The sequence below is a fragment of the Diceros bicornis genome, chromosome 23 (assembly GCF_020826845.1).
Source record: "Diceros bicornis minor isolate mBicDic1 chromosome 23, mDicBic1.mat.cur, whole genome shotgun sequence".
NCBI lineage: Eukaryota > Metazoa > Chordata > Mammalia > Perissodactyla > Rhinocerotidae > Diceros > Diceros bicornis.
Window position 1 is genome coordinate 27,688,707 of NC_080762.1, and position 14,091 is coordinate 27,702,797.

At 50.8% G+C, this 14,091-nt stretch overlaps 1 protein-coding gene across 1 annotated transcript in view; it reads left to right on the plus strand.

Moving 5' to 3' along the window:
* The first annotated feature begins 1,058 nt into the window (after positions 1-1,058).
* Positions 1,059-14,091, plus strand: part of BEND3 (BEN domain containing 3) — a 34,425-nt gene continuing 21,392 nt past the window's right edge. The window contains exon 1 of the mRNA XM_058566524.1: positions 1,059-1,275. The gene's annotated coding sequence lies outside the window, so the exon portion shown is untranslated. The remainder of the gene's footprint in view (positions 1,276-14,091) is intronic.

A 14,091-nucleotide genomic window follows, 5' to 3' on the forward strand; every position in this document is an offset into this window, starting at 1 on the left:
CTTTTTATATTTTCTTCGATCGGCAAGTTAAAGGATTTTTTTTAATTTACATTTTCATTGTTTGCCCAAAATATAGACGTGGCTTAACTGTTGGATTGAGCTTCCCTGACTCTCACAAACACCACACCCCTTCATGTCACTGAGACTTGAAAAAAATCCCCGAGCGGGGGGGTTTCGTATTTATCAACTTGGAATCTCCAGTCTGGGAGTCAGGAGTAGAAAGAATCAGCCTTTGAGCTGGTGACTCGTGTTTTTCTATTTTAAGCGCTCGGCGCAGATATCCCGTGGGTTGGTCTGTGGCATGTGGGTCTGTGAGCGCGCGCACTTCTGAATCCTCGCTCTGCAGCCTCAAACCTCAAAACTTCGGGTTACAAGTAGAAGGCAGATTTTTAGCTCTCAGGCTTACAACACAGGGCGGCCACCGTGCTGGGGGAGTGGCCAGAGCCAGCGTTTCCCAGCGCCGGGGTCGCTCTCCCGCGGCCCGCCAGACTCCATGCCGGTGCCGCGGGGCCACCCGGGGCCCTGCGCCCCGATGTCTTTGTGCCGAGCGCGGCGCGGGAACACCCGCCCGGGGCCGGGGGCCGGCCAAGATGCCAAAAATGCGGGAGAGGCGCGGGCGCCAGAGGAGGAGACGCCCCGCACACTGCCGTCCCGCGGAGGAAAAAAAGTAGAAAAAGAGGCTTTTCAGGTCAAACTCCTCCGGTCTGAGAAACCACGTTTTAGGGAAACAACTCGCGGGGGGAGGACACACGGCGTGCACCGGACACCGGGAGCCGGCGCTGCGCGCCGCGCCGTGGGTGCGCGGCCGCCGCCCCCACCCCGGGCAGCCGGCGCGGGCCCACGTGGAGCTGCGCGGCGCCTGCCGAGCGCGCCGGGCCGCCCGGGGCCCCGGAGAGCGCGCCCCAGCTCCCCGCCGCGGCCGTTCACGCCCGAGCGCCGCCGCCGGTCCCGCGTGTGCCCCGCTGAGGGGGAGGGGCGGGCCGGGGGTGGGGGCGGAGGGGTTGTGGTTCCACTGCAGCGGGGGCTCCTGTGTCCTTGTGCGGAAATGACACACGGAGTCCCGTCACGTCACGCGAGAGCGCAGCGCACGGACACACACAAAGAGAGGGGAAAATACACGGCGCCCGCCCGCCGCCCCCAGCAACTCCCCGGGCCGCCCCGCCAGGCCCTCCGCGCGCGGCCCCCACTCCCCGGCCTCGCGCTCCCCCGCCCCCCCCACGTGGCGCCCAAACTCGGCGCGGGCCCGCTCGGCAAAGTACAGAACTCGTGTCCCAGGTAAGTGCGGGGCGGATCAAGCCGGCCGCGCGGCGGCGGCTCCGGGGCGGCCGGACGGGAGAGTGGCTGCAACATCCATGCCGGGGTGGGGGCGGGAGCAGGGGAGGGGACGCGAAGGGGGGCTGCCCAGAGCGCGCCCGCCGGGAGGAGCGCCCACCCCCGCGCGGGGCCGAGCCGCCGGAGCGGGCGCCCGGCGCCCACGGGCTCGCCGCGCCCATTGTGCCGCGCGCCCCTTTGTGCCCGCTCCGAGCGCGGCGGCTCCATGGCGTTCCGGGGAGCACGCGCGCCGCGCGGGGGCGGGGGGGACGCAGAGTGGAACGGTCCGCGCCGCCGCCCGCCCCACTCGCGCCGCGCGCCGACCCCGCACCCCCGCCGGGCGCCGCGATGGAGCGGCCGGGGCTGGCGGAAGGCTCTGCGGAGCCGGCGGTGGGCTCGGCGCTCGCGCTCGGCCGGGCTGCGTTGGGGACGGCTCGGCGTGTAGCAGGGGGTGTCAGGGCAGGAGAAGGGGGCGGGGACTGGAGCGAGATGCCGAGCGGGGAGCGGGAGGCCCGAGGAGCCGCCGCTCGGAGGACGCTACCTCCCGAGTCTGCAAATGGAGCGAGGCAGGCCCGCGGCGGCGGCGGCGGCGGCGGCGGCGGCGGCGGCGGCCGGGAGCAGACAGGGACGGACCCCGCCGCCAGGGGGCGCAGCGCTCCCTCCCCGCCGTCCACGGCGCGGTTCGCGGTTCCCGCTGCCCGGGAGCTGGAGGCGGGCCCGGCGCCTTGGGTGTGCACCCCGGCTGGCGCGAGGCCTTCCCGGCCGGCCGCGGGGCCGGGGCCCGGGGCGCTCGCCGCCCCTCGTGACTGCCCCCTTCCTCTCTTTATTTCAAACGTGGTTTCCCACGAGGAAACGAGGGCAGAGCTTGCCCTCGCCTTACCGGCGCGTCGTGCCGCAGCACTCGGGAGGGCCTTGTGTGCCGATGCATATATATTTTTTACAAGGTGTTTTTACAGAGGTAAACGAGTTTGAATGCTCGGTGGTCTGTCTGGAAGGATTTTACACGCAAAAGCTAACCTAACCTAAAAAGGGTGCGCGGAATAGGGCTAGCACTTCAGAGGCGGAAAATTTTCAACTTCACCTTCTTAAAGTAACTTTTGAATGTTTAACGTGATAAGGGCAACGCGTAGAGTGCCAGCAAGCTACCGCTGCAGGAGACTGAGGCTAGGAAGTGAGCTCCCGGGCTAGCTTGGTATGTAAATGAGAGAGATGGAGGAGATCCTTTTGTTATCCACACTCCTAACGCCCACCCCCTCAGTTTTCTGTTTTTTCTTTAACCACCCATCCCTAGTTTCCCGTTTCATATCACCACACAGGACCCTGTCAGCTTCCCTCACCCTCAGTGCTGAGATTTACGCAAGATTTTGTATCTTCTTTACAGTTTTACATCCCCGGCTACGACCCCAGTGTCTGATAACTTAGTAGGTGCTCAATAAATATATTTACTAAATGAATGGAGAGCCTCTTGGATTCCAGAAGAAAGGTGGGGTCAGTGCAGCCTGTTCCTACTAGTGAGTTAGCTGGTGTGTGCGTGGCCCTTGAAATGAAATTCACGGGTACAACCAGAGCCTTTAAAATCTGTCAAAATGCCGCTGAGGGTGGGTTTTACCAGAGACGCCGTCTCCTTGTGGAAGTAATATAAAAGAAAAATTTTATGTCCTTCTCTTCCCCCACCATACACAAAGCATTAGTTATGGCAAGAAGAGGGCCCGGTTAGGACCTAGTAACCGAGATAGTCAGCATCGCAATAATCTGTCAGACGGAACCACATTGCAACATTTTTTTCACACATTTCCTTTTGGTTACTTCTAAGTTCCTAAGCATTTCTTACAGGAGCAAAGGAATAGCAGAATGTCTTATATTTAGGAAGAGAAGAATTGGAGTTAACCCTGACAGAGATATGATTCTGGTAAAAATTTAATCTCCTGCAGGAATGTCCTGCCTGCCACTTTTTAGAGCTGTCTAGAAAGCCCCAGAAGCAATGAGGAAAGAAACGGGCTTTTATGAATTGTATTGACACCATGATGAAAAATTTGGGGCTGTGACTTTTAAATACCTCCAGTTTTATAATACAGGAACACGTGAAGGTTACTAGCCAACCAGCAAAAATAATTGGGTGTTAGTGTCTGGGAGGTTGGGTGTGGCTTTTTTTCTTGGCACTTAATTTTGATGATAAGTGGTGAATTATGGTTGCTATCATTATTATTCATTGTGCCCATTATTGGCTAAAGTAAGTTTGGGGAATTTTTTGCAGAATTAATCTTAGGGTGATGGAACTTTTTGGTATCCTCCTCTTTTTTTTTCTGTGAAGAAGATTAGCCTTGAGCTAGCATCTCTTGCCAATCCTCCTCTTTTTGCTGAGGAAGATTGGCCCTGGGCTAACATCCGTGCCCATCTTCCTCTACTTTGTATGGGACGCCGCCACAGCATGACTTAACAAGTGGTGCATTGGTCCACGCCCAGGATCCGAACCTGCGAACCTGGGGCCACTGAAGTGGAGCACACGAACTTAACTGCTGTGCCACCGGGCCGGCCCCTTGGTATCCTCCTCTTGATGGTGGTTACAGGGCTGTCTGCTTGTGTTATCTTTCAGAGAACTGTACACCCCTCCCCCCAGAGAGTAAATTTTAGTATATGATAATTTTAAAAATTAAAACTCAAAGTTCAAAAAAAGCACACACGACAAAAAAAAAATGGATATTTTATGTGCTTTGTGAGCATCCCCGTGCTCTTGCTCTTTTCCCCTCCAGATTGGACACTTGTTCTCTCTCTTCTGACGCTTCGGTATCTCTTGCAACATCATTGTTTCAGCCCAGAGCTCTTGTGGTTTCTGGAACTAGCTGTCACACATGACCCGCACATGCCAAGCTAAGGGCTCTCCATGCTGGCATCGGGCCCTCGGTGTGTCAAAGAGGGGTGGTGCTGTTTCACTTGGAGTGGCCTGTTAGTTGCTGAATGATGAAACTAGTTAGTCGCTCTTAGTCGCTGACTTTTGACAAACTGTTGTTTTAGAGCCGGGTTTTTCTCTGCAGCTCACCTGGGAACATGCCCTTCCTCCATTGTTAATCCCACTTGAAACACATCTATTTAGAGTCAGCCCTCTTGGTTACTTGTTCTCTACCAACGGCCACCTCTCCTCTTCTCTCTTGTGTGATTTTTCAGTGGTCACTGGCCAGTGAAACACAGTGGCATCAGTAGCTATAAGGGCATTGATAGCTCAGTTGAATAAATCACTTACTGGTCTTTTCTTTGAGCATGGAGCTAATAAATCAGAGGATGGAGGCTTGTGTGGGTGGGGGATAGCTTACACCAGGCTATGCCCCAACTCTCTCATTAGCTCATGTGGTCACAAGACACCACGCTTGAAAAAGTGGGAACTGCAGAGGAAACTCAGCTTCTATCTCCTAGGAAAATTAGTCACCATTGTCGAGTCAGTCACATGGGTAGCTACTGGGATGTGCTGGCCCTCCTTTCCTCCTTGAGCCCCAGCTTCGGGATGCCAGGGTTAGAGTTATAAGCTGAGTTGGGCGCCTCCTGCTATTAATGTCTAAGGAGGTCGCCCTTCATGAGGCCAGGGAGAGCTTAATAAGTAGAACCCCTTAGCTGAGGGAGACATCACGTCTAGTCACATTCAAAAGATGCAGCGTCCGTGGGGTAAGGCACTAGGTGGCAGGCAGGCACGGGTGTGTGGTTGTCCTTCGCAGCCCACTGGAAGACGAGGCTGCGCTCTGCCTAAATAAGGCGGCCAGCGACAATTACAGCTTCAGAAAAACTCAGGGGAAAATTGCCCTGGTTTTGTGAGGACTGGTACTTTTCAAACTGCGTTTGCAGATGTGTCTAAAAATAAAAACAAATTGCAAACATGTCCTGCAAGTCCCATGGGCATGAGGCCACTGCCAAGAGGGCCGGGTTCCGAGAGCCCCGCTCTCCCAGCCGGGCCCCGAAGATCGGGTGGCATGGGAACATTCTTCCTGTCCTAAGGGAGAGCATTTTATGTGCTCTCACCCCCTTCCAGTTTGTTTCTTTCATTTAAAAGAAAAGTTACAAAACTTTTTCAAAGCTTTTAGCTATTTAATCTAATTTTGCAGCTCTTTAAAATATTCACTATTAACACGTGCTTTAAGAATCTATTTTTAAAAGGGGCTTTATAATAGGTAACATTTACTGAGTGCTGTATGCCAGGCGCTTTCTCCTTTGTAGTTTTCACAAAATCTCCTGAGAGGAGGTAGTGTGTTTGGGTCCATTTTACAGAATCACCGAGCCTTGGGTGCGTAAGCACGTTGCCCGGTGTTAGAAGCTAAACATACATGGAGCCGAATTTTAACCTAGTTCGAGCTGACCCTAAAGTTTAGCTCGGGGGGCCGGCCCCGTGGCTTAGCGGTTAAGTGCGTGCACTCCGCTACTGGCGGCCCGGGTTCGGATCCCAGGCGCACACCGACGCACCGCTTCTCCGGCCATGCTGAGGCCGCATCTCACATACAGCAACTAGAAGGATGTGCAACTATGACATACAACTATCTACTGGGGCTTTGGGGAGAAAGAGAAAAAAAGGAGGAGGATTGGCCATAGATGTTAGCTCAGAGCCGGTCTTCCTCAGCAAAAAGTGGAAGATTAGCACGGATGTTAGCTCAGGGCTGATCTTCCTCACAAAAAAAAAAAAAAAAGTTTAGCAGGGAATTCCGTTTTCTTTGACATCAACGGCACTTGTCCCTACCTTGGTGGCCGGAGGGTCCATCTGGCTGTTGACTTGCTCCTCCATCCAAGCCCAGCCCACAAGTGGGTGCTCAGCGGGAAGGGAGAAAACAAAGCCAGGGATGGTCATGCCCCATTCCTGGGTCCCAGCTCTTCTCGGAAGCCTGGAATGAGGCCATCACCCCCTGGTCCACCGCACTGCTTTCCCTCTCCCTGGCTCTCTGCAGCAGCACCCCCCCACCCCCATCTTGCTCAGTTCTCTGCCTGCAAAATTAGAGTGCTCATGTGAGGGTTGCCTGGATTAACATGCACAGCACTCAGCCTGTGGAGCCAGCACTATGTGGATGCTAGTGGCTGTCCTACTTCTCTATGTTTCTTTGCTTTTGTTTTTTTTTTGGTGAGGAAGATTGGCCTTGAGCTAACATCTGTGCCCATCTTCCTCTATTTTGTATGTGGGACACCGCCACAGCGTGGCTTGATGAGCAGTGTGTCGGTCCACACCCAGGATTCGAACCTGTGAACCCCGGGCCGCCAAAGCAGAACACGCAAACTTAACCACTACACCACTGGGCTGGTCCTTCCATGTTTCATTTTTTTTTTTTTCAAATTTTATTTATTTATTTTTTCCCCCAAAGCCCCAGTAGATAGTTGTATGTCATAGCTGCACATCCTTCTAGTTGCTGTATGTGGGACGCGGCCTCAGCATGGCTGGAGAAGCAGTGCGTCAGTGCGTCAGTGCGCGCCCGGGATCTGAACCCGGGCCGCCAGCAGCAGAGCGCGCGGCGCACTTAACCACTAAGCCGCAGGGCAGGCCCTCCATGTTTCATTTTTAAATATCAGTATGACCTGTGGCACAGAGATATCAAAGTCAGATCATGTGGTGTCACAGTTGTGAAAAGGATGAAGTATGGTTTAGTTAGGTCTTAGTTAAACTTTTTAAATCCTTGAGTTTGTTTTATTAATAACACCTTTAAAATGTTCAGAGCACATCCTCTCTGCTTTACCTTTTCCATGTGGCAGTGCTGCACCCCCACTGTCCCTGTGGTCTCGGGTTCCAATCACATTCCTCTTTTGGGGCTCACGTTCTCCCGGAGACCTTCTGGGGGTGAGGGTTTGCCTCACTTTACATCTGGAGACAGGACCTGGGAGATGGGGAGGGTTTTTCCCTGAGCAGCCTGAGGTCAGGGCTGCCGGGGCCAGATCTTCCCGGACCTCAGCTCAAGGGTGAGTCCTGAGTCCAGTGGACGTTTCCAGTGTAGTGGGGCAGAATCCTGAGTCAGCTGGCTGGGTTTTGAACCTCGAGGTTTCAGGAAGCCCAAGTACTTCCCATTTCTGGGCCTGTGTGACTCGGGCCAGCCGCAAGCCTCTGGTGCCTCTGATTAGCCTCACGCCGCTCTCCCAGAGGCCTGGTCTGGCTGCTCTCAGGAGCGGCTGATTCTCTTAAAAGAACTTGGTAGAGAGGCACCAGGTCACTCACAGCCCCCTCTGGGCAGCACCAGAGAACGTTTTCCTTTGGAAACCCGTGGGACATTAGGAAAGAGACCAATGATCCTGCGAGGGCAAAAGGTTTGTCAAGGAGTCACCCACCAGGTGGCCCTTGCTCACATTGCTGTGTCAGTTTTCGTCCCAGCTCTTACCCAGGAGAATTTCCCCCAAGTCAGAATCTTGCGTGACTCCTTGTAACCAGTGACCTCACCACACTCCTTCCTTTTTCTGTGGCCTGGCCCCTCCTCCACTCCCCAGACCTCCTCACCTCCCCTCTCTCCCCACTGCCTCCTGCTGCTTGGTCCTGGGCCAGGGCCCCCAGGTCTCTGAGTACCCAGTTTGGTCCAGTTTTAAGGAGTGAAAGGAGGGCTCCAAGTGCAGGTCAGAACATCTCCCAGGGAGCTCAGACACAACAGAACCCTGAAGAAAGGACCCCATGTAACAGTCATCGTCATCCAGATGCAGAAGCCCAGTAGGTTGGGCATCTCGGCCCTGGAGAATGCTGAGCTGCTCTCCAGTCCATTAGTTTCCCCAGCCAGCCACAAACCCTCTAAATGACCTGCCTCAGCGTTCTGCTTGGATCCCTGATCCAGAAGACTTGGTCTGGGGTTTTTTTTTCCCTCCCATGAAATTTGGATTATTTTGAAAAATAATTCAAGTATCAGGCAAATGCATTGATAGAGCGTATAATACACCCACCAGGTAAAAGCCATTTCCTTAGTGTTCAAAGCTGATCTTTTCACCTTGTTATTCACACATGGGTTTGTAAGTTGAGACTTTTTTCTGATCTCCTCCTCTCCCCATACTGAGGAGCTTTCTGCACCTTCAGAGGCAATAATTCAGGGACAGTTATGAAATAAAAGGTCTTCACTAATGTATCAGTTGTTACATTGTTTCTTAGAGTATCAGTGTTTTATGTTTAAAAGTTAAATGATTTGATTTTACATTCTTAGCTTATTGCTATTTGTGGACGTAACTTAGAATATGACCTGCCTGGGCAGTAAAGATTGCGATACTTCTTATTTTTTCATTTTTAAAAATTTATTTTTCATTATCAAAGAATTGCATGCTCATTGTAGAATATTTGGAAAGTCAGGGAATATATTAAAAAAATCATCCATAATCCTCTTAATTGGAGGTAATTAACATTTTGGCATATTTCCTTCCAGCTGCTTTATGGTATGTTTTAATTACATAGTTGAGATATCCCCACTGAACTTCGAAGTGTGTTGTTATTGACTGGGTAGCCCTATAATGAACAGTTGATTTTGAATCTTTACACATAATTGAATGCTCAGGTCTTTCTGTCAATAGAAGTTTTGAAGTTGTGTGTTTAGAAAAATGTATAGAAGTTGACTTCCTAACTTTGCGTGGTGGAAATAATAATAGTGATCAAAGACAATCTTAATCCAGGTCACGTTTAGTTTTGTTGTCGCTCTCATTTTCTCTGCGTTTTTTGATGGAATGTATTAGTAATTAATAACGGTTAATGGTTGTGGAGGGTTTCCTCTGCACCAGGATTTCCATCCTTGGCTGACCCTAGACTTCGTGCTGGGCTTAACCTAAGATCACTGGGAAGTAAAAGACCTCCTGGCCCAGGTTCTTTGCCCTCCTGGCCTTTGCTCATTGCTGTGACTCCGGATCATAATTTTCAAGTGCGGGAGGCTCTGTAAGTGACAGAAAGATTTGGTTATAGGTCTTTAGAAGCTGAAAGATGAGGAAAATCAAGATATGCCCGTTTAAACATTGACGAAGTCATTCCCTAAGTAGATTTTTTTCCCCCAGAATTTGCTTCGATTGACATTATTTTTCCCCCAAAGGAAAAAAGTCCTGTAGGTATATGTTAGAGTTTAAAATTATTCGTGTCCAGATCACAAAATTGTAAGCATGGGTGGTCGTCCGCACAGCTGTGGCCTGCAGCCTGTTTACTCGGTGTGAGTTATGGTTGTTATAGAAACCCTAATGTAGTATCTTCTGACCTTGGGGTTCTGACTGCTCTTTCCTTCCTGTTACTTTTATCTTGGGTGTTTACCCGTCCTTCCCTCCAACAGAGTTCCCAGGTTCCATCTTATCCTCCTGGTCCTCCCATCTCTGCCCCCGTGTTGGTTGCGATCCCTGTGAATAAGCTGTACAGCCAGTTGATCCCTTGCATGAAAGACAGTCCCCCCACCAGCACCAAGAGCTCCTGTCACGGCTGGGCGTGGAGCCCCCAAAGCACAGGGCAGGGAGACCAGGGGCCGCTCCCAGTGGTATGATCTAGGGCATGTTCCTAACCTTTCTGAGCCTTGAGTCCCATACCTATAAAACAAGATGATCTCTGAGGTCTCTTCTGGCTCTAAAACGGTGCCTCAGTTTCCTCACTTGTAAAATGAGACTAACAAGAGCTTCCACCTCCTAGGATTGTTAGGTGAGGTTGGACTGTAAAGCTCTCAGCAGAGCGCCTTCCACGCAGGTAGCCTATTGTTTCCATAGAGTGAGTCTCCATCGAGTGTGCAGAGCACCGGGCAGTGTGGTGAGGAGGTGGAAGGGAATGGTACACAAGTTTCTGCCTCGGAGCTCGCCCAGAGGGCCTGGCTTGGCCCTGCTCTCCCTCCGGCCCCTTGGACACCTCCATCAGCGCCCTCAGCACTGCCTGTAGCCGGGGATGCTCTCTCCCTCGGGAAGCCAATTAACATGCCCCGTACTGTCTCCTTCTCTGTTTCCTCCCACAGATACTGTTCCCTCCAAATCCTTGTTGCAAAATCTGCTTCTGGGAGAACTCAAACTAAAAAAAGAAGTGATACAGAAATTTCCATGATACATTAAATGAAAAAAGCAAGGGACAAGGATTTTAAACCTTTTAGTCTCAGGATCCCTTTATACTCTTAAAAATTATTGAAGACCCCAAATAACTTTTGTTTATATGGATTATCTATATTTACTGCGTTAGAAATTAAAACAGAAGAAATGTTTAAATATTTATTTATTAATTTTAAAATAACCATAATAAATCCATTACAGTTAATGTCAATAGCATTTTTTATGAAAAATAACTATTTCTCAAAAAAAAAGTCTTAGTGGAAAGAGTGGTATTGTGTACTTTTTTACAAATCTCTTTAGTATCTGACTTAATAGAAGACAGCGGAATTTTTATGTCTGCCTCTGTATTCAATCTTTTGCAAATTAATATATCATGTCGCCTCTGGAAAACTCTCCTGCACACCAGTGAGAGAAAAGGAGCAATAACATCTCAGTGTTACTGTGAAAATAGTTTGATCTCCTGGACTGCCCTGGAAGGGCTTTGGAAGTACTAATTCCAAAAAGAAGAAAAAAGATGCCCTGTTTGTACAAGTGTCAGTTTCAAGCTATCAGCTTGACTCCACTAGTAGTGGAGTTGGGGAGAGACATGATTCGTACAAGCCCGTGTAAGCCGGCTGTGGCCCACCGTTGTGTGCGAATCACACTCAGAACCTGACACAGAATGTCTGACACAGAATGTCTCTGGAAGGATGCACAGGAAAACCAATGTGGTTGCCTCCAGGGGAGTAGCCTGGTGCTGGAGGACAGTGGACTTTTTAACCAAATACCCTTTTATACCTTTTGAATTTTGTTTTATGTACATTTATTATCTAGTCCCAAAAGAAGATTTTAGGCATCTTCCCTTCTTCAAATGAACTCTAAAAATATAAATTGTAATTGTAAATCTTTCCAGCTTTTCCATTTCTTTGTGGCATCTCTTAGAATTGGTTCTTTGTGTGCACCCGTGAAAGGTTCGCACTTCTCTGCCTGCCCCTTGTCTGTCTGCTCGGACTGTCTTCCTGCCCCGAGCCAGGTGCGTGCTGACAGGCAACTCAGACTCAGCCGTCCTTCTGCATGAGGCGCAGAGGTAGCCCTGCCGGTTATTGCATTTATGTAGTCAATTTAAGCAACTCGTCCTTTGTAACTTGATATTTGAGTGGCTAAAGCATCTTGTTATTTCTGAACATTTGGGATGACCCTCCCTTTTGTGCTTTTTGTAAACTGAAGGCTTTTCTGATGACCTTCCATCTTCCCCCACCCGTGTGCCCTGCATGGAAAATTGAACATTGTCCATCTCACTCTGCAGGAGGATAGTGACTAGTAGGCATTTTAATAAAATTATATCTACTCCTACAAGCTCTGCAACATTTAAAACCTGTCCATACCAGTGACGGTCACTTTGCCTGAGGCTTCCTAGGCTATTTGGTTAAAAAAAATTATATATAACAAGCATTTTCACTTATTAGATTGACCCCTGGAGATTTGTCCTGTTTGAGAGTTACCCTCCGGTAGGTCCCCGATGTCTTAGAACCCGTGCTATGTTAACTAGAGGCAGCAGCAAGCGACACGGGTCTCTTTGACACCTGTCCCCTCCGTTCGTTTAAATCTGCCCTTGGGCTTGGTCAGGGGTTTCTGAGGGACACGGAAAAGCCACCGCTTGGGGAGAAAGCTGATTTTCAGGGACATGTGGATGCATAGACTGTCTCACAGTTTGAGATTCATGGTGAGAGGAATAAGAGGGTTTTGAAAAGGAGACAGTGTTAAAATGAGAAATTCTACTAAGTCCAGCAGGCAAGGATTGCAGTCCTAGCAGCCTGGGCGAGCAGGAGCCGAGGTGGTTGGTGGCTTCTCTGGTTATGTAAGCAAAAGGAATTTCTGCGGCACGCTCCGTGTCTACCCAGGGTGAGCAGCCCAGTGACCTTGGTCTGGACAGGTGACCAGGAAATGGAGGTAGCCACGTGATGCCCGTCCCCTTTCTGCTCAGCCATGACGTTGTTGGTGTACTGTCACCACGCCACCTCAGATGCCGGGAAGTGGCCCACAGATCCCCCTCATAGAAACTTTTCTGTACTGGGGGCTGGAGTCTGTAAGCACAGAGCAGACTGGATTTCCAGGTAGCTACATGGAGACGAGAGGACATTTGGATGCTCCAGCTGCTGTAGGACAGAAATCCAAGGCTGGGACTGGGCCCTTGTGTTCATCAAAGGAACCTTAACAGAAAAATGAGGATTCTGTTATTTTCTCTCCTGGTGGCTGACGGGAGATACACACAGACTTGGTTTGAATCTCAGTTCTGCCAGTTAACAGCTGTGTGACACCTGGCAAGTTACCTGCCCTTTGGCTCATTTTTTTCCCTTCTAATATTCAAATATTTTATTTCCATAATTAAAATGATATAAAAATAATTTTTCTGGCTTCATTGAGGTATAATTGACAAATCAAAATTGTGTATGTTTAAGGTGTATGCCCTCAGTTTCTTTACTGGTGAAATTGGGGTTAAAGTCACTCGGGGTGACATGGAGGCAGGCACAAAGTGGCCGGCCCAGCACCTGGCACGAGTTCGTGGGCTGCAGATGTTACTGAGGACCCTCACCCCTCTCCCCACCGCAGGAGCCACGTACAGCTGTGGGTTTTCCAGGCCTTGCAAATGGGAAATCCCCCAGCTTCCCGATGAGTGTGGCTTCCTTGCTGGCTGGGAGGGAAGGGGCCCACCATACTTCGGTGCTAATCTAGCATCTGTCACTCGTCTATAAATGAACTCGGAAATGTTTTCTAAAACAGATGCACACGGGGCGTCTTGAATGCCCAGGAAGCCAGTCGCCCCCTCCTCCTACCTCACTCCTGTAAGCTTTCCCAGCACCCCCTCTGCCTTCCCCCACCCGAGGGTGGCTCAGATGTGTGTTCTTCCTTCATCATTTTCCGACGTGAGGATCACAGGGAGCTCAGAATTCAGGTGCTAAATTGCCTGCTGTCGTGTCACATGGTGGTGGTTCAGAAAACACCTTTCCTGCTCCCCAAGTCCATTCCTAGCAGAGACGACACCGGCACTTGCCTCCAGGCCCTGTGCTGTCGGCCTCTGCCAGCCTCTGCACCTGCCTCCTGGGCTCCACGCTGCTCCACAGGGAAACACAGTCCGGCAGGTGTCATATTAGATAGCCATCCTAGCTCAGCACTTGTGCTTCTGTCTGCTGTGTTTTTTCATTGATTCCTGTTTTCTTTTCTTCTAGGAGTTGCTCATCCTTTTATTTTATTTTTATTTTACTTTTTGTTTTGCTGAGGAAGATTGTCCCCGAGCTAACATCTGTGCCAGTCTTCCTCTATTTTGTATGTGGGTTGCCGCCACAGCGTGGCTGCCAATGAGTGGTGTAGGTCCGCGCCCGGGATCCAAACCCAGGCCACTGAAATGGAGCGCACAGAACTTAACCACTAGGCTCCCTGCCCACCACTTGTTCTTTTAATGCTTTCTACTTAGCCAGAGTCGTCGTGGTTTTTCTTTCATTGCGACCCTTTTCTCCCCCAAATAAACCAACCGCCATCTCCTCCCTGTCCCACCTTTCCTCTCCAGAATGTAATTGTTTTGGACACTGTACCCGATCCACCAGCCCTTTTCTCATTCCTCCCGTCTCTCCTGCTGCTTCTCACCGCTGCCTTTGATTGGAGGGAATGGGTTATGCGACCGTGTGGCAGGGTTTCCAAGGGCACTTGGCAAACTCGGGGCGTCAGGGTGAAGCCTGAAGTGTTCCCTGCGAGGCCCCCTGACTGTGCTGGGAACCAGGAGGCCTGAATTCCTGCCTGGTGTTGGCCAACCTTCCTGTCTGAAAAGAA